Genomic DNA, 25,592 nt, shown 5'->3' with positions numbered 1-25,592 from the left:
CTAAAGCGCAGGGACCGACCGGGCCAGGACGGCTCCGAGGCCCGGCACCCAGCAAGAGGCGTGGCTAGGGACAGGGGCGCGACCCGAGCGGGCTTGGTGGGCGGGGCCAAGTCTGGGGGCGTGGCCGGGCGGGGGCGGGTCCGCAGGAAACTTGAGCGCCAGCCCCGGCCGCACGCCCCGCCCCCGGCCTCCGCCTCCGGGTCCCGCCTCCAAGTCCCTTCCTTCCCGGCGCTGGCGGGCGGGCCGCGGCGACTGCAGGCGGCGGACGGGCGGACCGGCGGACGGGCGGGCGTCTCCACCTCGCTCCCTCCCTCGCTGCCGGCTTCCTTTTGTTTTTCTGGGAGGAGATGAGCGCAGGGCCGGCGCGGAGGCTGCGGGCGCACGGAGGCCCGCGCTCCTAGCCACCCTCCCGGCCTCGGCGCGCTCGTCCCGGGCAGCGGCCCGCGCCCGCCCCAGCACCAGCTGCGCCGAACTTGGGCTCGGGAAGCCGGCGGACCGCGTCCTGCGCGGGAGCAGGTAGGGCAGCGGGGGGCTACCGGCTGCGGGCAGTGCGGGCGTGTGCACCGGCGTGAGCTGCGACCGGGCTCTCTGCGTGTGTGTGTGTGTGTGTGTGTGTCCGCGAGCGTGTGTGTTGGGGGTGCCTGTGTTTGCGTCGTGGAGTTGTGGGTGACCGCGGACGGTGGTGTATCCCTGGAACGGCGTGTCCTCGTGGGGATCCGTGTGTACAGTGGGTGTGCACATTTTGGGTTGCGTTTGTGGAATTGTGTGTCCGGGCGCAGTTGCTGGTGGGGACGGGTGCGGGGCGGGTGGCCGGTGTGAGCCGCTGCGCGTGGGGCGCGGGCAGCGGGGTGGGCGTGGGCAGTCCATCCCTGCGTGCGGAGCCCTCTGTCCCCCGCCGGCCGGCGCAGTGCGGAGCTCCAGGGGCCCCGGGGACAGCTGGCATCCGAAGGAGCTAGCGCGGGCCTCTGGGGCAGCGTGGGCTAGTCCCCTGGGGGGCCGGACCGTGCGGCCCACGTGGGTGGCAGGTGCGCTCCGGCCAGGGGAGGGGACCGGCTCGGCGGCCATCTGCTCCCTCCCCACTAGGCCGAGGGGCGACGGACAGAGCCGTGCTCCCGAGTCAGGAGCCCCGGCCTCGCCGTGACTCGCACTGCGACCTGGGCCAGACACGCCACCTTCTCCGGTAGAGGTTTGCTTCTCTAGCAAACGGGGACAGTTCCTCCCTTGGGGTCTGCCGTGACATTTCAGAGGAGAACGCACCAAAGATGGCTCTTGGTCCAGTGCTTGGCACATAGTAGGTGCTGAGTTAATTGAATTAGTATCAATTAGTGCTCTCTCTCTTTTTTTTTTTTTTAACCCTTTTTTTATTCTTTATCGCGGGTGGGGCTGTTGCATCCCCCACCCCCACCCATCACGCCCCTAACTTAACTGCGAAGCACCGAGATTCGAGAAAGTTTAGGCTGACGGCTGCGCTGCCTGCTCGCCGCACCTCCCTGGCGCCGCCGCCTCGGGCGTGCAGCAGGGAAGGCTCCCGCGCCCGAGCTGGGGGTCCCTCTCCTGGCCAACTGCGGCGGCTGCTGAATGAGTCGGGAGCCTTTTTGTTCAACAAGTGCCTAGTCCCCGGGGCTTGCGGCTCACAGAATCAGGGCGTGAAAGTGGCGCTCCCCGCAGAGACGGACCTCGGGCTCCCAGGGCATCCTGGCCGGGCCTGGTCAAGCTGAACGCCATCCCCTTGACTCCCGGCCGATACCGAGTCCTCCTAGAGGAGGGTGTTTGCCAGACCGCAAGTCCTGCCTGGGGCCTCGGCGTCGGACCCTCCTACCCTACCCCCTTCCACCCAAGGGTGGTTCTGTTGATCAGCTTTAGGCAGGAGCCCAGGGGTCCGGGGGATCCTTCCTCCTAGTCCTACACCTTAATTTTTAAAATATTTAGTTCGAAGCCTACTACTACGTAACACTGAACTGCAGTGAACGCGCACACCCTGGAACCACGATTTGCTCTCAGGGAGAGTCCTGCCGACTGCAGCATCGCACTTGCTAGACCCAGCAGGGCCAGGTGGCCCGGGCTGGCCTGCTGCCTTCTGCCAGAGCTGGTGATTCCTTCCCTCCATCGCTGTGGTTTCTTTTTTTCTCTCAGGACCCTTCCCAGTCGGAAAAACAAATAAGCTTTTGAGAAGGGAATTGCGGAGGGCATGGTGCATGGTTTTCTCAAAATGGAACATGGGCCTGGAAGGGGCATGGGGGTGGGCGTGGGGCTGAGCAGCGGGGCTGTGCCTAGGGATGGGATGTGTCTCCCGGGGTCACCTGCCCCCCGTGGGTGTGCTCAGGAAAGCTGGAATCCTTTGCAGGATTTTATGACACAGGAGCAGAAAGCTCTTGCTTGGTCTGTCTTCTGCCGGCCCCAAAAGCTGAGGTCTCGGCGGTGACGGCAGGCCGGAGGACCTGGAGGAGCCAAGTGTTCATCTGATTGGGTGTGAGGGGCACAGTTAGAATGCAACCTGCTTTTTTTCTGTTGCAGAAAATGATTTTATAACCTAGAGGAGAAAAGGGCTTTTCATCTGAATCCTACTGTCTTCCCCATAATCAGATTGAGTAATAATGGAGGAAAAAAAAATCAGGCTGGCTTTCTTAGCTCAGAAGACAGACCAAAAGCTGGGCTGTTTGTTGTTGGGGTTGTTGTTTTGTATTTTCCTGCTTAAAACCAGCCCTTTGTCTCAAGCAAACCAGTACTTCGGCCCCAGATCTATTTCTGTTTCACTTTTGAGAGCGCCTCTAATTACTGAGCTCTTGAGGTTTTGTTGGATAATGTGCTGGAGGGAAGGCCCGGGGGCTCTGCCTCCCGCCTGCCTACCTTCGGATGTGCTGACTTTTAGCCTTGCCTGCTCCCTTCGGGTCCTACTTGGATGCTTTCCGCAAGGTGAAAAATAGATGTCAACGTGTGATAATAATTTGGGACACCTGGCATTGGCCATCAGATGCCTGGAAGCGCAGACTTGTGGAGAAACAACAGGTCAGACCCCCAGAAGAACAGAGATTTGCCCAAACCTGAGCTGGTGATCCGTTCATTTCCAATAAGCCCTCTAGAGGGAAACTCTAAGAGATAGAAAGGAGCTCAGACTAATGCCTTCAGAATTTTATCTTAATGCCTCTTTCTGGCCACTGGGCTGTGCAGAATTAGAAATACAAGCTGTTGAGGGACAAGGAGTGGCCTTGCCTTAGTGCACAGTCCCCATGGGGGCCTCCTCCTTCCTGAGCTCAGTCTCTACCTGGAGCTGCTCTGGAGTTTCATCCTGGTAAAGCAGTAGTGCTGTCTTTTGGGGAGGGGGGTCCAGGGGGCTGAGGGGCTTGATCCACTGCCTTATTTGGCTCCATGTGCACACTTACTTGTAAGACTTGCTTTTTCCTGGGGCGCCTGGGTGGCTCAGTGGGTTAACCCTCTGCCTTCGGCTCAGGTCATGATCTCAGGGTCCTGGGATCGAGCCCCGCATGGGGCTCTCTGCTCAGCAGGGAGCCTGCTCCCCCCCCCCCCCCCTCGCCTGCCTCTCTGCCTACTTGTGATCTCTCTCTCTTTCTGTCAAATAAATAAATAAAATATTAAAAAAAAAAAAAGACTTGCTTTTTCCCATAGAATACCCTATTGAACGTTTGTGTATCAGGCAGTCTGTCTCCCCCTTACGCCTGTGGTCCTTCCCCCTGTCCCAACTTATCCTGGGACCTTGTATGACCACTTGCAAGTGACAAAGCGCCTAGGTCCCTTGGGGACTGGTGTTAATCCGGGATACTATTAAGGAGCCCCACAGTTATTTGGCACTACGGGGTAAGCTGTTCGGCAGCTGACATTTCATCTATATCAGGATCAGGTTTGTGTTAGAACTCAGTGTGCCAGCAAGCCCTAAACCAAGCTTGTTTGTGAGGGGACAGTCTTTGGAATTTGTTATTCGGCCAGCCTGGGATCAATGGGGGATTAGGTGTGTTTTGCTAGTGTGTCAGTCCCGGATGTCATTGTGTTTGTGGAAGGAGGGCGCTTACCAACCTTAATTGTGCTCTGTCTACCTTGGGATTCACCATTCTCCCGCAGTCTCATTGGATTTCTCGGGTGTTTTCCCCGCCCACACGGAAGGCCGTGCATCTCACGTGGCTCCTGTCTTCTTCCCTTTGCATCGAGTTCCTGATCAGGGGACGGCAGGTAGTGGTATATGGAGAGAGCAGGACAGGCTTGGGGGCTGTCCCGGTAACTCTTGCCCCATGAGGGGGAGTGGGGAAATGTTTCTTTCAAATCACTTTCCACCCCCCACCCCCCCAAAAAAAGGTTGGGAGTCTAGTGGCACGGGTTTTAATGTAACTTCCGGTAATCAGTATGGTTCGACGGGTGAACGTTTCTTAGGCACTGATGAGCAAGGTGCAAGTCTAAAGAATTATTTTTTTTTTTAATCATCAGGAAAGCACAGTAAATCCTTTAAGAGAGCCCTGCCTCGGCCATGTCCTTTCAAGTATAATTGAATTTCAGAGGCAAAGCTTCATATCTCTGCATTTATGAGGCATGACTAACTAAAGACACTTACGGAGAGATCCCAGGCTCTTCCTGGTGCAGTCCTCCCCTGCTGGCATCAGGTGGGCAAAGATGTCTTCTTGGGGCTCTTTAAATCTACCTGTTTTTTTGGGGCGCCTGGGTGACTCAGTGGGTTAAGCCGCTGCCTTCGGCTCAGGTCATGATCTCAGAGTCCTGGGATCGAGTCCCGCATCGGGCTCTCTGCTCAGCGGAGAGCCTGCTTCCCTCTCTCTCTCTCTGCCTGCCTCTCCATCTACTTGTGATTTCTCTCTGTCAAATAAATAAATAAAATCTTAAAAAAAAAAAATCTACCTGTTTTTTTTTTTTTTAAAGATTTTATTTATTTATTTGAGAGTGAGAGCAAGTGAGTGAGAAGGGAGCGCATGAGCAGGGGCGGGGAGCAGAGAGAGAGGAAGATACAGATGCCCCCGCTGAAGCAGGGAGCCCGCTTCGGGGCTCGATCTCAGGACCCTGAGATCATGACCCCTGAGCTGAAGGCAGATGCTTCACTGACTGAGCCGCCTGGGCGCCCCTTCATTTACCTTCATAAGCCAAGTGCACCCTGCCCTCCCCTGCTAATCCAGCAGCCGTGTTTTCCAGATATCTGTTGCTTTGAGCTCTTGAGGTGCCCCTCAGGTTGGCAGGAAGCCAGGAGCCGGGTTGGGGTGCTGGCATCAGTCCCACCTGCCTCACTCGACGAGAAGTTTCTGAGGAGCAAGGGATGGGTCGGTGACCCTTGGCTAAGAAGCACTCAGGCTAGTTAAGTTTGTATTCCCCGGGTAAGGCTGCTGTGATCTGCAGACAGGAAGAAGGCTTTGCGGGGTGTGCGGTTCCCGTGGGAGTCTCCCTCGATTGCCTCAGGACCCTGATGCTTCCTTCCAGCTGGAAGCTTCCTTTGCTCTGTGCCTCTTTCGGCCACGGAGGGGTCCCTTCGGCAGCGTTCTATGAGCTCTCCTCTCACCTGGGCTCACGTCTGTGCGCTGGCAGGTGAGCAGACCTGAGCTCTTCCCACGCTCAGACCCAGCCCTGTGGTACACGCTCCGTGCTGCTCCACATCAAAGCAGAGCCCAGAACTTTCCTCCAACCGAGTCCCTCTGCCTGTTGTAGTGATTGCCTCTTGCCTACTCGTTCATTACAGCTAGAAATCTCAGGAGTGTTTCTGGGCTCTTTCCCCTTTTTTTCGTCCAGGAATCCTGAGATGGTCAGTCCTCTGAGGCCCGAGCCCCCCTCTCTGACCCCACGACTCCTGTCCCTACAGGGCTGAGCTTTCTCATCCCTTATCCTGGGGCCCTGCTTCCACCTGGGTCATTGCTGTCATCAGATCACTGTGGGAAACAGATTTTCTCATCTCACTTGACACTGTGGTCCCCGCCCCCCCCAGGCCCCCCCCCCAGTTCATGCTCTTGCTCTGTAAGACACCTGCTGGATGCCTTGCTTCAAGCCGAGACTTTGAAACCCAGACCCAGGCTTCCTCCCTGCCAGAGCCCAGCTTGGGCTTCGGGTTGGGGAGCGGGCCTGAGGAGCCCTTAGACCTTGACAAGAGCTCCAAGGAAGCACTTCCCCCTGGGCTGGGGGGTGGGAGGGGGGTAGGGGGGTGCTGGCTCCCAGCTGTGCTGGAAGGGGTGCAGGTGTCTGGGGGGAGGTGGGACCAGGAGGGTGAGCCTGGCGGGGTTGCCACAGCACCTGCCTTTCTTCTCTCCCACCCAGACTTCTTTATTGGCTAAACTCCTGCTCATCCTTGGGGAAAAAAAAATATTTTTAACTAACAGCTTTATTGAGATACAGTTTATATACCGTGAAGTGTACCCATTTCAAATGTACAATCCAGTACTTTTCAGTAAATTTACAGAATTATGCAGCCGTCACCACAATCCAGTTTTAGAACCTTTGCATCACCCCAGAAAGCTCCCTCCTGCCCGTTTTCTGTCACTCTCTGTCCCCGCCCCCATCCCCAGGCAACCGCCAATGGGCTTTCTGTCTCTACATCTGCCTTTTCTTCCTCCCTCTCCGTTATAGATTTGGCTGCAGGGCCTTCTCCTTGAGGCTTTCCTGGAGTTTTCCATTGAGAATTGGTTGCTCCCCTCAGGCAGATCAAAGGGGCTGGGTGCTCGCCTGCAGGTGGGCCGGCCAGCTCTGTGATGCCCTGACTTGGTCCTTCTGGCCCCTATCCCTCCCCTAGCGCAGCGCTGGGCCCCTGGACTGCTCCCAGGGCCTGTTGTCTGCTCTGCGCTCAGGTGAAGTTGCTCCCCCCCATTTCTTTTGTGGGCTCCCGAGTATCCAGCAGGGGAGTTCGGATTTAAAGTACAGAGTGAGGCAGAACGGGTCAACCCATTATTTATATATGTATGTATATATTTAAAAGATTTTATTTATTTATTTGACAGACAGAGATCACAAGTAGGCAGAGAGGCAGGCAGAGAGGGGGAAGCAGGCACCCTGCTGAGCAGAGAGCCCGATGCAGGCCTCCATCCCAGGACCCTGAGATCATGACCTGAGCCAAAGGCAGAGGCTTAACCCACTGAGCCACCCAGGCACTCTAAACCCATTTTTTAAATGAGAAAATCTAGGATACCTGGAGCACACCAACTCACCCAAAACCTTGGGCAAGGAGAAGAACCAAGAATGAAGCCAGGTCAAGTTCTCTCCCACCCCTGTTTGGTAGCCAGGATCTGCCCTTCTGGGGCTTTTTCCAGAGTGATGTTCAGTTTCTCGTCAGGGTCTCCAAGCCATGGAAGTTCCTTGTAGGGCATGAGCGGTGCATGGCGCTTCTCCATTTGCCCCAGTACTTGGCTCACAGCTGATGGGGTAGCAGTGATGTAAGCGTGCGTGGGCGCAGGGAGGTCTCCCGGGAGGTAGACAGACAGGGGCCCTGGGAGGGGAGGGCACTTGCCTGGGTTGTGCGTTTCAGAAGAACTTCCCTTCTTGGGTTATTTTTGTTCTTCAAGGAAAAGCAGAAGAGAAGACCCATTTTGCAGATTGCAAATTGAGTCACAGAAATGTACAGACAGGTAGATCTGGGTCGGGGTGTGTAGGCCACTGGGTCCCCAATGGTCTCTCTTCACTGTTAACTAACAAAATTAAAAAAAACAAAAACAAAAACAAAAGAAAGCCCTCCAGTAGGGGTAACAAACAAAACTAAACAGAAAGCACAAATGGTGTCTCTCTCCCACTGAGGCAGAGAACTTTCTCGGTAGACAGCAAGAGTGTCTTATGTCTTTCGGAAGATGGCGGATGTTGGGGTCCGGCAGGCCTGGGTTTGAGTCAGGCTCTGTTCCTCTTCTGGGTGACACTTTCTGAGCCTGTTCATGAAGGGATTCTGGGGCCACGTTAGACTGCACGTGGACGTGGATGTAGAGTTGTGGAGGAGTCATCAACTGGTCACGTACATGTCTGTGGTTAAGTGGCGGCCATTATTGCTATTTAACGTTCCCGGAAGGCGTTCCTCCTCTGCCACGAAGGTTTTCTTCTCATATTCGGTTTATTAGGCACCTTTTGACCCAGGCTGTAGGAGCAAAGCAGTTGTTGGGAGAGCCTGTGCGTGTGTGTGAAGGCCTCCGGCAGGGAGCTGGTGCGGGCCATGATTTGGAGGTCAGGGAGCTGCCATCTTGGATTGCCCGGCTCATGTCTTCTCAGAAGGTTTTCTGGGGGTCTCTGACACAGCCGTGGTGTACTTGGGGGGCTGCCCAAAGCGATCTGGGCGAGGTCATTCTGCAGATCTAGGTAGGTTGTTCCTCAGACCCAGGGAGGCCCTGATCTCTTGATCCCCTGCCTCCAAGAGTGGTTGGAACCATTTTTTGGGTTGGCTTGCGAGCGTGCTAGTGTGCTTGGAGACTCTTGGGAACACCGGCAGCGTTTCGATTCTCTGTGGCTGTGTGTCTGGATCACAGCACGTTTATTCCCCCTCCAGCAGCAAAATGCTCAAGTCCCTGCTTCCTTCCTGTGCATTTAACAGACGTTTCCAGAAAATAGAATTGACGACAGCTCCCCACCCTTCCCTGTCACTCCCATCCTTTCCCTTTGCCGTGCTGCAATCCATTTTTGGAGGGAAGCGAGAACCTCTCAAAATCAATCATCTGGGTTTAAAAACAAATCATTTCCAACATCGTATGATTTTCCGTATTTACATGTGGGGCTGGGGAGTCACTCCTGCCAGAGTGAGTGTAGGATGTCTAGAAAAGCCTGTGCCCCAACCGTGGGCCCAAGGCAGGGCTGTGGGTGGGCAGGACTGGTGGCTCGCTCTCTCGCTCGCTCTCTCTCAGCCCTCTCCAAAGCGTGGGGCGGCAGTCGCAGGAATAAGCCTTTATTAAAAATCCTCAGTCATGCAGTGCCAATCCCATGCTTGGTGACGCAGCCTGGACAGTCTGGCTCGGCTTCCAAGGGTGGGAGACGAAATCTGTTGGCTGCTTTGCCTTCTTTGGGTGTCTTTCTTGTAAGTACGGGAAGGTAGGAAGAGGCCTGGGACAGGTGTTGAGGCTCGGCTTTCCTTCCGCTGCACCTTTGGCCCTTAGGGCCTATTCTTATTCTTATAACACACTCTGGGGTGTGTTTGTCCCTCCTCTTTATCTCTGAAGGTGGGATAAAGAATTGCCGCTTTTATTAGCTTATGTTCTTGGTGATGCGCTATTATCTGCCCTCAAAACAAATGGCCTGGCTGATTGTTTTCAGAGCTGGCTGTGAGGAGAAAGCTCATGCATTTGGGAGTGATTTTTGCTGTCGTTGGAGGAAGTAGGGGGAGGGGGTTTGTAGCACAGGTGAGGAATTCCAGGTCCTCTGAAGATCTCACTGTGGCTCATTTCCCCTTCCCCTGTGCTTTGTTCCGGGCCACATGCTGGCTTCCCAGCATACCGTGTTATCAGTCTCACCATCACTATCCCCGTCATCACTGTCATCACCATCCTCCTCCCCTCCTCCTCACCGTCATCACCACCGTCACCGGCACCTTCCTCATCCCCACCATCCCCCTCTCCACCACCATCACTGTCCTCTTCCTTCTCACCATCACTACCATCATCACCATCATCATTCTCTTTCTTCTCATCACCATCATCACCATCACCTTCCTCCTCCTTCCCTCCTCCTCACCATCATCATCCCATCGTCATCACCACCATCACCACCATCACCACCATCACCACCATCACCACCATCACCATCATCACCATCATCACCATCATCATTCTCTTCTTCCTCCTCATCACTGTCATCACCATTAACACCACCATCACCATCATCATCACCGCCATCACCATCGTCACCATCATTACCACCATCACCATCCTCATTCTCTTCCTCCTCATCGCTGCCATCACCACCATCACTATCATTACCATCACCTTCCTCCTCTTCATCACTACCATCATTACCACCATTACCATCACCACCGTCATCACCATCACTATCACCACCATCGTCATTGCCATAACCATCATCATCCTCCTTTTCATAATCATCCTCCTTATCATAATCATCACTGTCACCGTTACCACCATCACTGTCATCATCATCGCTGTCGTCATCATCACCTTCACCACCGCCATCAACACCCCATCCAGTCTCCACATTCCTTCCTCATGTTTGGGTCACTGCTTCATAAAGCCCATTTCTGTTGAGTGAGCTGTTCTTTGTCGACAGGTTGTGTGGGGACACCTACTGTTAGGAGGGTCATGAGGACAGTTAGTACGAGTTAGAGAACCCAAATGGGTGGGTGATGGAATGTTACTCTAACAAAGGCTTCACAAGACTCATTGATCTGGAATATTCTTAGAAAAATCCCACCTGTGATGGTTAATTTTATGTGTCAATTTGACTTGGCTAACGGATGCCCAGATAACTGGTAAAACTGTATTTCTGGGTATGTCTGTGAGGATGTTTCTGGTAGAGATAAGCATTTGTGGCACGCCTGGGTGGCTCAGTGGGTTAAAGCCTCTGCCTTCAGCTCAGGTCATGATCCCAGCATCCCAGCAGGGAGCCTGCTTCTCCCTCTTCCTCTGCCGCCACTCTGTCTGCCTGTGCTCGCTTGCTCTCCCTCTCTCTCTCTGATTAAAAAAAAAAAAAAAAAAAAAAAAAGAGATAAGCATTTGAATTGGTAGATTGAATAAGGGAGACCCCCTTCCACAGTGTGTGCAGGCATCATTCAATCCCCTGAGGGCCTGAATACAACAAAAATGAGGGGGAAGGTGGAATTCACTTTGCTTGAGCTGGAGTGTCCGTCTTCCCTTGTCCTTGGAGATCGGAGCTCCTGGTTCTCCGGCATTTGGACTCGGACTGACACTTAGACCATCAGCTCCTTTGATTCTCGGGCCTTTGGAGTTGGACTGAATAACACCAGCTTTCCTGGGTTTCTAGCTTGCAGTTGGGAGGTTGTGGGACTCTTAAGCCTCCAAAGTCACATGAGCCAATTCCAGTTAAGTCTCCTTGACTGAGAAATCACCTGCCTGCAGGCCCAGGAGAGACCCAGTGGTTCCTAGTCTGTTGAGCTCCACGTGGTCCTTCCAGGGAGGATAAATTTGGCCCCTGTTGTATTGTGTAGGCCCTTTGCTGGCCCTCTTCACCAGTGCTGGTTGGAACCTCACCTCCCTGGTTGTGCACTGTGCTTGTCTGCCTCTCCTAGGGCAGTGGGCCTCTTTGCATGTAGGACCTTGTGGATTTCTCCTCCCTGGCCCCCCATTCCTGGCACAGAACCTGGAACACAGTGGATGCCCGGATGTGTGCCTAAACCACGGCTCCCTTCCATCAGTGGGAGGATGGTGGGGGAGTTGAAGTATTTAACCTCAACGCCTTTGCCAAAAGGGCCTGCTTTGCAGGCTGGATGTGTGATCGGCAGGGCAGCACTATTTTCTGTGCTCATCACTGATGGCAAGTGTTTTTCCCATTCGCTAAAATTGCAGCACCGCGGTGTAGAAGCCATCAGGGTTTTCTGGGCTGGCGGAACGATTGTCGATGTCTGGCTTTAACTTGGCATGAGTGGTTTTTCCTCTCTAGATCGCAGTTTTTTGGTTTGTCGAATGGAGCTTGGGACTAGGTAGTCTCTGCATTCTCTATCAGCTCTACAGTTCAGGAAAAATGTTCAAAAATGTAAATTTGGGAGGCACCTGGCTGGCTCAGTCCACGGAACATGCAACTCTTGATCTCAGGGTTGTGGGTTGTGACTTCGAGCCCCACGTTGGGTGTGGAGATTACGTAAAAATAAAATCCTTTTTTCTATAAAGACTTTATTCACTTGAGGGGGAGAAAGATAGTATGAGCAGGGGGCAGTGGGAGAGGGAGAAGAAGACTCCCCACTGAGCAGGGAGCCCAGTGCTGGGCTCGATCTCAAGACCTAGAGATCATGGCCTGAGCTGAAGGTAGACGCTTAACCAACTGAGCCACTCAGGCGCCACTTAAAAATAAAATCTTAAAAAAAAATGTAAACTTGAGTTATGGGGCACACCCAACATAAGCATGGAGAGAATTTTCCTAGCTCAACTGACTGCAAAAAAAAAGAACGTTCTAGAAAGCACAGACACCTTAGTAAGTGCTATTTCATGGGCTGGCACCTTGATTCAGAAGAAGCTGGTCCTGTAGAGGGACAAGCCTGTGGCGCACAGATGAGAAGGAAGGGGAAGGGTCAGAGGATACTGAACTTGGGGAGGTGACCTCTATATGTTTCATCTACCCCTCCGTCATTCAGCACGTTCCTATAACTTCCTGTCCCAGGACGGTGCTGTATATGAACGAAGAGGATGGGCTTATGGTACAAAGGTGGTGAGCGACGTTGGCGGGAGCACAGAAGCCTGGCAGTGGAGCCGCCAAGTTCTCAGGCCCTAGATCTGGTGCCTGATTCAGGAGCTCTTGACTATCCCTTTAAGAGGACACACCCAGGGAAAACCAGTGCAGAAGATAGAGCCCTCCTTTTTGTAATGGTGCAACTCTCTTCTTGCTGGGAGGCCCTCACTGCTGATATCACCAAACTGGTAGACTCAGCTTTCTGTTTTGATTAACCATGACTCAGGGAGAATTAGGGAGTATTATAGAAGACAGGGAATTGTGTTATTCTTGGACAAAATTGTGTTATTCTTAACACAAACTCCTGAATTAATTGAGCTAATTTAATTACTGAGAATTCTTTGAGGGGCACCTGGGCGGCTCAGTGGGCTAAACAGCCAACTGTCGGTTTTGGCTCAGGTCAGTCAGGGTCATGAGATCGAGTTCCGTGTTGGGCTCTGTGTTCAGGCCAGAGTCTGTTCAGGAGTCTCTTCTCTCTCTCCGCCCTTCTCCCTGTGCTCTCCCCAACCCCATACATAAACAAACAAACAAACAAATAAATAAAATCTCAAAAAATAATTCTTTGAAATGAGCACATTTATGGTTATAGGCTGCTAGGTTTTTGCTAAAGGGGTTAAAAACAAGCAATTTAGGCATTTCAATATATACAGGGCTGGGGAGCAAGGTATAGAACTATAGGGACAGTTTCATTCCAGTTATGTTTATGAGGGGAAAAAAAAAAAGAGAAAACAGGAGAAGGGCATACCCCGAACCTTCAGCAGTGGTTGAGGCTGATGGGATCATGAGTGGTTTCTCTTCCCGGCCTTTTCGTATTCCTCTACACTCTGAATTTTCACCAATAGCTGTGTATTACTCTTGCAACTAGAAGGAAAAAAAGGTTTTAAAAGGAACCCCAAGGACACATTCCTCTGATAACCTTGTTTACCCTGTTATTTGCTTAGCAAACTTTCTTTTTATAGTCAGACTGTCTGGAACCCAGGAATTCCATAGTTGTGATGATTTGAATTAATGGAAATTTATCGTGATGCATCATTAGAATTTGCTAATCTCATCTAAGTTCGATGCGGAGTAACTTTATTAACTGGGTATGAAGAAGAATGTTGTGAGCCTTCTTAGAAATTCACCATTTCAACATGGCAACGGGTAGAGTTTGTTTAAGGTCGAGAATATGCTGCTTCTTTTTTACTTGCTCGAATTTGGGGGTTCCCTCTGTTTCTTGATCTGGAAGAGCCTTTGTGGCTCCCACGGGGTCTGTCCAGAGTGTTTGAATGAGGTGGTCGGTGTCCTCACCCCGCCCGTGGCTGGTCTCGGCTCAAGGGATGATCTCCTTGCTGTTTGTCGGTTAGGCTGCTGTTCAGCTCCCTTTTTGAAAATAACTTTTTCTGTTCCCCATCCTTGACCTCCCTGGCTTCATGCCCGCCCGAGAGCAGAGCCGCTGGTCTTCATCCTTTTCCAGTTGGAGGCGAGTCTTCCCCGCTCCCTGTGCTGCTCGGGCCTCGGACCTTGTGTTGACTTGGGTTGGTATTGGGTTGACATTGGGTTGACCGTCTTTCCTTACTGGCTGGGGAGCAGGACCCCCGCAGCCTTTGTTAGGGCCTTGCCTGACTTTTGGTGGCATTGTTCCAGACGCTTCTTAGGCTGCTTTTTTTTTTTTTTTCAGAGGTTCATCTGCCTGAGTCCAGGATACTGAGTCAGCAGTGGGAGGTTGTGAAGTTGAGGCCAGTCATCAGAGGACTTGGCTAACATGAGGGATACATTTCAGGGTGAATGAGGGAGAGATCCTGGTGGCTGGCCATATAATGTGAAATACCAGATGTTGCCTCTGCTCCTAGCTCAGAGTCTGCCTATAGTTTAGTTCCCTGGATTTGAAATTAAAAAAAAAAAAAAAAAAATCACAACTCTATGGTCTGAGGTCCATGTTTCTGATCCTGAGCTAGAAAATAGTTGTCAGCAAAATTCCGTACACATCGGGTAGACTATGTCAGGATCTTAACCATAAGGAACCCATATTTTTTAAAAAAATTAGTCTGGCTACAGTGTTCAGAAATTATTATTTTTGAAAGCTGGGTCCTCAGTTTATTGTAGGATTCCACATGGAGGCAGGAAGGAAGCCCTCCAAATCACTGGAAACAGGTAGGTTACCATGGAGACTGGGCGTGTCCCTGTGGTTTCCCAGTTGTCCTGGAAAAGGAGCAAGCCTGACTTCTCTTTCTGAAATTATGTGAAGGGTCATACGTTTTGTGGACTTCGACAGTGATTTCTGACATGATTTTGCCCTCCTTTCTGTTTGTCTAATTGTTAATGCTGTGTGCCCCTGCCTTTCCTGCCAGAAACACTAAAAAAACAAAAAACAAAAAACAAGGGAACACCTACTGGAAACATCAACCAGAACAAAATCTTTTAATAAAGCTAGGGATGCTCTCTTTAGCGCCAACGATGATTACTCTACAGTTCGGCAAATTAGTTCTACTCTTTTGTCTTGTATGCCGGGCTGGGCTCTGGGCCCTGGGGACCAACAGTGAGCACGATATTGGGGGCCCTGCCCTTGCCAGGCTGGTGTTGTGGTTGTGACCCATAAGGACACAGCGTGAAGCCAGGAGGGGTCCAGCGTGAAGCCAAGGAGGGGCCCTGGGCCGATGGGCAGCAGCTCCCACCAGCAGCCACGGAGCCACAGCCAGCCTCCCACAGCAGCAGCGGCTGCAGGCTCGTGGCGGGCCTCGCTGCCTCCCTCTCCCTCTCTCTCTCTCTCTCCTGCCGAATGCTTCCTTCCGCAGAGAAGGCATGTCCTCTTTGTCCTGCCTGCTGCACGTTTGTAGTAAGCAAGGACCTGTGCCACCTCACCACTGGGTGGCCTGTTTTGCACAAGCTTGTTGACTGGCGGGGACCTCGAGTGGGCTTGTCATAGCCTACAGAGGCTGCCGGTAGGCACGGGGCAGAGCTGGTGGCCACACTGGGTGTCAGGGACATTGAGGAAGCGGCAGACTCCAGCCTCTGCGCACCTCGTGCTTAGACCAGCGGTCATGGCCACAGAGGATGTTGTCAATCTGAATGAGAAAACCACCCTTAGGCCCCCAGGGTCCCAGGCCCCCCGAGGAGACTTCCTGCCTCATCAAGCTGCAGAGGGGGACCCCAGACTAGAGCTGTCTCTTCTTGTTTTGTTTTTTTTTTTTTTTTTAAAGTAGGCTCTGCGCCCACCATGGATCCTAATCTGGGGCTTGATCTCACAACCCTGAGATCCAGACCTGAGCTGAAATCAAGAGTCGGGTGCTTAATGGACGGAGCCACCCGGGGTGGGGAGTGGCGCTAAAGATGTCTCTTCTTGACGCTGGACTGACTTCTGTTCTAAGGGACAGTGAAGAGTCTGTTCTTTTCCAAAGGAGAAAAGGCACCTGCGTGGACTCAGTCCCTATCTTGCTCCCCTTCCCAGGGTGTAAACAGCGCCCACTGTTGCTTCCCTAGGCAGGTCCCTTGGGTCTGCTGGAACACAGCCCCAGGAATCCCTTTCTTCATCTGATGTGGGAATGATAAAACCCTCCCTCCCTGGATTGTTGTAAGAAATCGCTGTTAGAACTCTTGTAAACTGTAAAGTGCTGTATTCGTGGAAAGACTGTTCCCATCATTGTCATCATTAATCTTTTTATATTCACATCCTGTAGCCCCTGACCCATGGTGGTCTAACTCGGCAGGTCTGCCTTGCTGGGGCTTGATGCCCGCTCCCCTCCCCGGAATCCAAATTCGGAGTCTCCTGCCCTTTTTCTTCTCCCACTTGGGGTCCCCATTTCCCTCCTGCAAGGTGGCAGCCCGCAGCAGAGGCCCCGAGAACTGTGTTGTCCGAGACTCACAGAAGAAATGGGAATTTGTATCTGCTCACCTGTCCTCTGGGACTCTTGGATCTTCTCCATCTTTCTGAGTCTGCCAGGAGGGGGTCACTGGCTGAGTGTATGTCAGGCAGCAGGGAAACTTACTGGTCCGATTAAAAACACTTGTTCAAATACAGACAGTCAGGCTGGGCTCAGATCAGTGACGTGTTCAGCAAGCAGGGCATTCCCCATCTGGGTTCTTGGTTCTTGGGTTATGGGGAAAGAGAACACTCACCTTGACTCTCATCCTTTGAGGAGAGGATGCCTCCCCCCACAACCTGGTGAGCCCCCCACACGTCCTTCAGGAAGCTTCAAGAAGCTATGCCTTTTCACCTGCCTGTGCCCTGCGCCCTGTATTTTACTGTCATTATCAGAGCATCTTTTAGAGGGAGTGGCATGAAAAAGTAAGTCTTTCTTCCCAGCACGCAGAGTCCCCTGGGGAGTGGAGACCAAATGTGTTCCCTGTTAGGCCACGCGCTGGGGCTGTTACTCCCCTTGCCACAGAGGTGGATGTTCAGTGACATTGGCGGGATAGGACTGGGGCAGCTCCAGATGAAGGCTCCCGGGTGAGCCCCTCACAGCTTCCCCCTTATACTTCCCCCTAGAAAGGCACCCCTGTCTCCAGACTCGAACCACACCTCGCTCAGGATGAAAACAGTAAAATCTCGAGTAACCAGTACCATCCCGAATGGCCCTTGATCGCGGGCCATGAGAATTAGCCCTCATTCATTCATTCATTCATTCGACACACAGTCACCCCCAGTGCCTGCTCTCTGGCTGGAGGGAGGTGTCCTGGGGAGGAAGATACCTCTTGGAGCTCCTCTTGGAACTCACCTGTGCTTCCATTGTCCACAGGCCTTGAACAGACACAGAAAGCATTCGAATCCGATTACCTCTCAGTGTGATGCCAGGATTGTCTAAAGGATGAACTCCAACCTGGGGAAGGCCCTACTGTCTTCTCAGGAAAAAAATGGAGACTGAAGCAAAAACCTACTTGAAAGTCAGCGAAGAATTTTTCCAAACATGAAAACGCTAAATTATTAGCTTTCTTCGGTCCGCCTAGGAAAAACTCCCTCGCTCTTGTTGTTATTAACAGGGCGAAGCCCAGAGGTTTAGTTATGTAAAAGCCAATTAAAATAAATTAAATGCAAATACTGTTTCATTGTAATGTAAATTTTGGGAACTGGATCAATCAAAGGTTGTGGAAATGCCAAAGTTGTTAAGACTTTGGTTGCCATGACAACGGCTCTCTGTCACGAGTGGTCGGTTCCTGGGGAATTCTTGGGGTGGGGGGATCTGGCTCTTGGGGTGACTGCGTCTCTGGGGGCAGGGGTGGAACTCTCTGGAGGGAGGTCCCAGTCCAGCCAGGCCACCTGTGTCATGACCTTTTGGGGAAGCCAGAATTAAGAGTGCCCAGGGCAGGTGAAGGAGCTGCCCCTGGTCCCGCTTTGTCTGTCTGCCCTGCCCTTTGGTGAAGGTGCTGTTCTTTGTCATCTTGGCTCCCGGCTAGCAGGGACCTTACCTGCCCTGTCGCTCCATTCCGGGTGGGGGTGGGGAGTGTCGGCGGGGGGTGGGGGGGTGGGGGGTGTTGTTCGGATGGCACCCACCTGCTGCCATCATCACACCTTCTCAGGGCTTTCAGTTCACAGACAAGGCTCTCCAGGCTTCATTTGCTCCGGAGCCCCAGCCTCTGGGACCATAGTTATTTTACAGGAGAGGGACTTAACTGATGTTGGGATTCAGAGCGCGACTTGCCCAAGGTCTCAGGGCCCTAAGATAGCCGTGCCAGGATTGCCGTGGGCTCCTGAGTGCTGGGCAGAGATGGCGCTGTGTCCCACAGAGGCCCTGGGGACCCACGCTTCGAGCCTTTCCCTGCACCTGCTTCTGCAGAAGCCTGCTCAGAGCTGGTCCCCTCCTCCTCCAGACTCCAGCTGACCCGGCCTCTTGGTTCCTAACGCTGGGCCCAGAGCCGCCATGATGTCTCTTTGGGGTGTCCCTGCAAAGAAGCTTCCTAACACGTACATGCTTTTAGGTTGTCAAAATCCCACAGCTGGTGCATATGAACCCTCTGCTCTCTTAGCGGGAGGAGGGCCCGGAAGCATCTGCCAGGTGCTAATTAGTGCCTCCGAGGGGCTGCGGACCAGGGCCTTGTGGATGAGACCCCACGGGCCTCTTTCCGCTCCCTGGAGGGGGCTGGCGATGGTTGGGAGATGCTGCCGCAGTTGGGGATCCTTAAACTCTGTAGCAACGAGGTTGTTGCCCTGCCGTTGTCGCCTTCCACACAGCAGTCCATTCATACCCCAGACGGAGCGCCTGCCTGATCGGTCCGCTGAGGAGGAGGCCCGTGAGACGGAGGGCTGCAGGTGGGCCGTGGGCTGCCCCGTGTCCCCTCGCTGCTGTGGCCACGCTCCGTCTTGGCGTGCCCGCCCGCTGGTGCCCAACGAGCACATAGGGGTGGAATAATAACAGAAGGCAGCGGTTTGCGCCGGAGGACAGGCGCGCTCTCCCAGTCTGGCCTGGGGGGTGTAGAGTTTAATGAACTTAGCCACGTTTTCTTGGAGTTGCTTCTCAGAGTAAGCACAGGGGGTGTCCCTGCCTCACGGGGCCACTGGCCACGGGGCCACGAGCAGATGCTGTGCAGGAGTCGCGGTGGGTGTGGGAGGTTGCTGTGAGTGTGTGTTGAAGGAGGCTGGTGTGTCATCTTCTCATCCTCAGACTCTTAAAGTGGTTGGTGGGAACCCTGTGTGGTTGGTCCTGCTTTGGACACCTTGACCTTTGACACTCTTATCCTTGACCTCCAAAACCTTGGCAGGCCACTCTTTGGGGGTGTGAGGGTTGGGGTCCGGTCGTGTTGGCTGGACCCCTGGGCCAGGAGTGAGCCGACCTGGGGCCTGCCTTCGCCTCCGCTCCCAGCCTCGGTACCCTCACCGGTGTGTGAGGCTCCACCGGCTTTCTGTGACTCGAGGGGTGCGCAGGGCTGGCCTGAAGTCCGGGGTGTCCTGCGTGAGGGATTCTCCCGTCTCAGCGGCAGTGCTGACAAATACATGAGATGGGGCGTTTCTCCCTTTGGGGAGAATTGGGGCACTGTCACTTGACACATATTCTGTCTTTTAGAGAATGCTGCTCCCCTTTCCCCCTCCCGTGCGCTTTGAAGTTGGCCGGTGCTTGCTAACAGATGCTCCGGGCTCTCAGCCTGGGCCGCGGGCCACCATGTCCTCCCCCGGATCCACCCCGCGTTCCAGCTGGGCTGGACCGTCGCCACCCCGCAAACACATCAGCGTGTCCTTCTGGCCTCCAGCTCGCGGTCTTTGCTGTCCCTCCCTCACCCAGCTAGAGCGAGCTTTGTGTCCGGGTGGCCAGAGTACGTGGGGCTGCTCCCTGCTTTGACCTGTGGACCCCACATCTTAGAGGGACACAGGTCAGAGTCTCTCTGCTGCGGCGTCCCCAAGGAGAGGAGCCTGTGTGGGGTGCGCCCTGGGGCTCCTCTTCCCCGGGACCCCAGCCCCGATGCAGCGTGCGCAAGGACTCCTGTCTCATGAGTCTGTCTACCCAGAGTCCAGCCTTGCCTTCCCATTACTCTGTGACTTGAGCCGTGGCTGAGAGTTGGAGAAATCCTTGCAAGTGTTCTAGATTGTGTTAGAATCTCAAAATGTGCATTTCGTGGCTGTTGGTTCTAGAACCCCAGAATGTATAAAGCGGCTCCCTGGGCGGCGGCGGTGGGCCTGCTGCCGGAGGGACCATGCCCGTTGCTTCTCCAGATCTCCCGTGGCTCTGTTTCTTGGCCCTGTGAGCCCCGCGCAAGTCACTCCGAGCCTCATTGTCCACCGCGTTAACTGTCCGGGCCTGGTAAGGCTGGCGTGAGGATTCTCTGGGCTCGTTTGTATTAGAGCGCTGTGTTCGTGTTAGTTGATTAGTGTACTTTAAAGACGGAACAGGAACGAATTTGCCGGTCATCTGTGGGCGTGAGTACTCTTACCTTCAGCCACTCAGAACAAGAGCCTTGGCTTGTTCTGCCAGAGGATGGTGTTATTCAGAGCCCAGTTGTATGGGACCGAATTCTCCGGGTGCCATTCTTTGCAGCCGGCGTTTGCGCTGATGACTTACTATATATGTACTCGCAAGTGGGTAATTTATGGTTCACACTCAACCCGTAACTTTTCATTTCCTGGCTGATGTATCAGAAGCTGCGTTTGCAGCGGCCTGTAAGTGTAGTAAGCGGAAAAGGACGTAAGCTGAGGCTGTTTCTGTCCAAGCTGTGTGTGTGCTTCTAGAATCCTGGCCCTGTGAGGCACGGAGCGGGTGGCACCTGGCTGCGTGTGGGCCCAGGTGTGTCCCCCAGCAGGCCGGTGGTGGCAAGGATCCCACTGCACAGTGGGCACGCTCGGGCCCAGAGAGGTTAAGCGACTTCTTCGAGGGTTTACAGCTCAGAAGTGACGATGTGCCTGGAGGTCCAGTGCGTCCCACTCCGGCGGACATTGCCTCGCTTGGAGCAGGTGCTCAGTCAGATTTTGTCCAAGATCTGGTCAACTCGCCCACCTGAATATTCTGTACCCTAGATATTCAGGCCCCTTGGGGTGTGGAGGTTGTTGAGGAAGATGATTAAAATGCAGCTTCCTGGCCCCAGCCCACCTCGTCGGCATTGGGGAAAATAGGGGTGAGCCTCAGAATGCCTTTGAGCCGTTGCGGGGGTCTCTGAACACACAAGTTAGAAACCACTGCTCCAGCTTTGTGGAATCCATCTCCTTCACAGTCACATGGCACACAGGATGGTGGCCTCCCGCACTCCCCCCACCTCCCTGGACGGGGGTCCACATCCCTGATCCTAGTAAGGTAGCCAGGTCAACCTTACATGGCAAAGGGCTTCGCAGTGCAATTAACATGGGGGATCTTGGCTCAGGGACCGTGTCCCAGACTCTCCAGGTGGATCCACGACCGCGCGAGAGAGGGGCCTCCCGCAGCTGCAGTCGGTCTGCCGCGATGTGACTGAGAACGGGCTGGGAGATGCCGGCCAGCGCTGCGGCTGGCTTGGCGGAGGAGGACGGGGCCACCAGCCAAGAGATGTGGGCGTCTGTTCGAAGCTGGGAAAGGCAGAGAAGCAGAGTCCCCCTGGGAGCCTCCATGTAGCCCTGCGGCCCCTCTGTCCCAGCGAGGCCAGTCTCTTCCTCGTCACTTCCTGTTCTCCCTCCAGAGTGCCCCCCCTTCCAACCCCTCTGCCCCCTCGGCCCCACCCCTGCCCGTGCCCAGAGTCCAGGACTTTGGCCGGGGGGGGGGGGGGCTTGGGCCAGTGTGGTTCCCAGCTGCGGGAACTCAGAGTTCAGGATCCCGTGGTTTGTGCACATTTAAGTGGTGCTGGGCCTGTCTTGTTGCATTTTTCCTGCATGACGTGAGCTAACCGTCAGAGGGGGTGTAGGCCGTGACCGTGACCGGCGGTGCTGGGCTCCAGGACCCCGGCTGCTTCTTTGTAGCTCACTCCCCCCTTCCACCTGCACACTTGGCCTGCAGGGTCTGCAGCCCTCAGAACACTTCCTGTTATTTAAATGTTGGTCCTTTTGATTTTTTTTTTTTCCTTTCAAACTAGAGACTTGACTTTGTACAGTTTTGTGGTGAGCCAGACGCATTTTCTTTTTCCGAGCGGCCCGGTGATCTCTGAGTGTGTGAGGAGGGCCTGGTAACGGGGTCTTTGAGGCCCCCTTGGGGCTCCCCCTGTAGACACCTCTGATGAGGAGGAGAGATGATCTCTTGAACTTTCGGGGGGACCTTGACCAGGCATAGAATGTTCTCATTGGAAATGGTCTTAGTCCTTTAAGGAGAGTGGCTGGGAACATTTTCTTTGGAGAGGCCTAGGGGACTTGGGTCCTTACTACTGGGCCCCTTACTGCTAAGTTCCTTAACTGGGCCTCTCTCCTTGGCTTGTGGACAGCTGCCTCCTGACTGTGTCCTCACAGGGTCGTGTCTGTGTGTGTGTCTGTGTCCTGATTTCCTCTTCAGATAAGAGCACCGGCCAGATGGGACTCGGTCATTCCAGTCACTTCTGTAAAGAACCTGTCTCCAAGTCTGGTCACATTCTGAGGTCCTAGGGTTGGGGCGTCAACGTATAAATGTGGGGGAAACGTCTGCCTCAGCCCACAGCTGAGTTCCCATTCACATGGGAACTACAGTGCTCGCCGGAATCAGGTTGGTGAGGGATTAATTTGAATGCTGATGTATTTAAGTGCTTGGCACACTCAAGAGGTGGCAGCCAGCACTAGCTGTGGAAAATTTGAGGGATTTTTCTCGAGTGCCTCTTGCATGCCAGGTCTAGGTTCTTCTTGCTAGACATTAACTTGCTTCACGCGCGGGCAGTTGCTGTCCGTGTTGTGTTTCTGGAAATGTGGATCCTATCCACATCTATCCAAGACCGTAGGTACCTGGGCCCCAAACCAGGCTTTGGGAGTCAGACACACACGGCTGGGCAAGGGCCTGGGAATTGCATTTTAAGTAAGTATTCCCAAGCACACGAACGGCAGTGCGAGACCCAAGCTCCCGTCCACGGCTCTCATCATTATCTTGGTCCACGCTTGCCCATCTCCTGTCGACTGGGCTGTCTGTCCCCCCTTCCCTGTGTGGCTTGCTCCCTTTCCACCTCATGTGTCCGTCTGTCCTACCGCCTGCAAGAGTGACTTCTTTGAGCCACATGGCCTCCTCCTGCTCTATGCTCCAAGGCCTTGCCAGCAATCTGCAGAAGGCAGCTCGAGCTCAGGGGACTGCCTGGCGTCCAAGTGGGTCCTGCCTGGCCTCCTGCCCACTTCTCTGCCACACTCCAGGTGTCCCTGGTCCCAGGCTTAGAGAGCCGTGTGCCATCTGCTGAGCAAGGCACCCCTCCTGCCTCCTCAGCTTTGCACGTGTTCCGCCCGCTACCGGAGGACCCTCCCTGGCGCCCCTCCTCCTGTATCTCCTCCTGCCTGTTCTCAAGCACAGGCTCCTTCGTGTCCTCTGTGGCTCTGAGCACCGTTTCCGAACCCGGAGACACTCAGGAAACGTCTGTCGGCCGAGTGGATGTAAGAAGTGATTTTCCTGGGTAAGAAATGAGCTCCCAGTAGCTTTCTTGAGGCCACGTTACGGCCAGCGGCCAACGTGGTCATCCTGTCTTCTGGGCGTGCTCCTCGGGCGAGGCCATGCTTGTCTTTCGCCAAACAACCCCATGCTATGGTGAGTTCTTGGGTTTTCTACGGTTTCGGTTTCCTTCTTTGTTCATGGCTCTTCTGGTGTCTCCAGCCGCTTCTTCCTCCCCGTCTGATCCTCTGGGGACTTGGAAAGGATCCTGGCGTCACCTGTTGTCATTTCACCAGGGAGCTCAATGTCACCTGTTGTCAGCTCACTGGGGAGGTCTGTGTCACCTGTGTCATCTCAGGAGGCAGCCCTGTGACACCTGTCGTCATTTCACGCCCTTGGCTCCTGGCTGTGGTAACCTGCCGCAGGCATGGGCTGCGGGCCCTGAGCCTCAGTGTGAGTCCGCCCTGGGCGGGCATGGGGTCTGGTTGAACTGGGGAGCAAGGGGCCAGCAGCCCTACCTGCCTTCCCATCTCAGCCCCCCACCCCACTCCCCATGGGTGCATTTTAGTGAGGTTCTGGGAGAAGTTCCTTTTTTAAATCCTTAGCCAAAGTGTCTGAAAACACGAACCCAGGCGATCTCTAAGACCCTTCCCGTGCCAACCTTCTTTGGCTTCTAGAACAAATCCTTCATAACCATCAGTGGATTTTCTGGAGGTCAGTGAGGTCAGGTTGGCCTGTCCCAGCTGTCGTGGTCATCCAGAAATGGCAGGTGAGCCTGACTGAGAGGGAAGGCACCGTGGGGTGTGGTGGTGGGGGGGGCTGGCATCTGCCTGACTTTGGGTGTCTGTGGCTTCCCCCCACCGGTCGCTGGGTAGAGCGTGGTGACAGGCAGGGAGCTTGCTCCGGCGGTACAGCAGAGCCTGGGGCCGTGGCCTGGAGGGACCACAGCTTTGGGGAGCAGGGTGATGGGGGGGGGTCCATGCCCCAGCTAATGAACGGGTGGAGGTTGAGCGCCCTGGGCTGTTGTGGTTGGTCAGCGAGGGCACCTGGTCATCCTGATGGCCAAGCCTGAGAGAGAGATCACAGCCTGCCGGTGAGCTGTGATGCGTTTCCTAGAAGTGTTTCAGGTCTCAGCCCGTTGAACTCAAAAGTTTAGTTCTGAGTGTTGATTGGCCCGGCGGTGTGTGGAGGCAGGCTGCTGTATGTGGACTTCCCATGTCACGCCGTGAGCATCCTGAGTGTGTCTCTTCTCCCAGGGCAGACGTGTGTCCCTCTTACCAAACAGACAGACCGACGGACAGGAGAGGAGAAGGGCTCGTTTTGCTGGGACACTGGTTCCTTATCTCACTTCCTCTTCCTTCCTGCTTCCGTGGAAGATGCCAGAGGGCGATTCTGGGGAAGTGACTTGCCTGAGGTCACACAGAGTTGAGGTCACACTGGGACCCGAGCCCTGTCCTGTCACCACTTTCCCCCACGCCTTCCCCAGCCAACCGCCTTTTTCCTTCTCTCTCCTTCCCGGGGTCTCCTCCGAGTTCCCATTCACTCCCCGCGAGGCCTTACAGCGGCACGACAGTCACCATGTTCTCTGACCTTTCCCCAGTCGTGTGTTTAAGGCTCATCAGCCTGGCCCGCCCGCCCAGTGTCTTGGGAACTGTCTCTGTGACCCCCGTTCCTCTCTGGGCAGGTGGCGGGGTGGGGGTCGTATGCAGGGAGGGGCCCGGAGCTCCCCGGCCGGGCTGCTGGCTGTCAAGGAAGGAACCATCCCACGCTTATGGGGGACCTAGACTCAGGAGCAGGGCAGGGGGCGGGCCTCTGTGGCCGCAGAAGGGAGAGCCCGGCCCAGGTGAGCGGGGATGGAGCCAGTAGGGCTGGGGGAGGGCAGTCGGCAGACAGTCCGTCGCTCATCGGGACCGCCAGGGTTGGAGGAATCTTTTGGGGCTCGTTGCTCAAGAAAGGCCAAGGGTGATTAACACATCCAAGGTCAGGATGAGGAACGGGGTTAGGGCTGCGGTGGTCAGATGTGGAGGGTGGGGGACTCTCACTGACCTGGCGGAGCGGGGCGGGTGGCGGCAGCCAGCAGGGACTCTGGGGGGCGGGACGGCCCGAGCTCCGTCTTTCATCAGCCTCTTGGGGATTGTGGATCTGTGCAAGTAGAGATATTTCCCTTTAAAGTCACTTGTTGGGGTGCCTGGGAGGCTCGGTAGGTTAAAGCCTCTGCCTTCGGCTCAGGTCATGATCCCCAGGGTTCTGGGATCGAGTCCCACATCAGGCTCTCTGCTCAGCGGGGAGCCTGCTTCCTGCTTCCCTTCCTCTTTCTCTGCCTGCCTCTCTGCCTACTTGGGATTTCTGTCTGTCAAATAAACAAATACAATCTTAAAATAAAATAAAATT

General features: G+C 54.5%; 1 protein-coding gene across 3 annotated transcripts in view; it reads left to right on the top strand.

Moving 5' to 3' along the window:
* The first annotated feature begins 200 nt into the window (after nucleotides 1-200).
* The window catches only part of HPCAL1 (hippocalcin like 1), a 110,159-nt gene continuing 84,767 nt past the window's right edge, over nucleotides 201-25,592 (top strand). For 2 of the 3 annotated variants that reach the window (XM_059132651.1, XM_059132650.1), the window contains exon 1: nucleotides 201-516. The gene's annotated coding sequence lies outside the window, so the exon portion shown is untranslated. The remainder of the gene's footprint in view (nucleotides 517-25,592) is intronic. The other variant, XM_059132649.1, reaches the window with a different exon arrangement.

The sequence above is a fragment of the Mustela lutreola genome, chromosome 9, assembly GCF_030435805.1.
Source record: "Mustela lutreola isolate mMusLut2 chromosome 9, mMusLut2.pri, whole genome shotgun sequence".
Taxonomy (NCBI): domain Eukaryota; kingdom Metazoa; phylum Chordata; class Mammalia; order Carnivora; family Mustelidae; genus Mustela; species Mustela lutreola.
The sequence above is the reverse complement of the archived record's forward strand: the minus strand, read 5'-3'. Positions and strand labels throughout refer to the sequence as shown.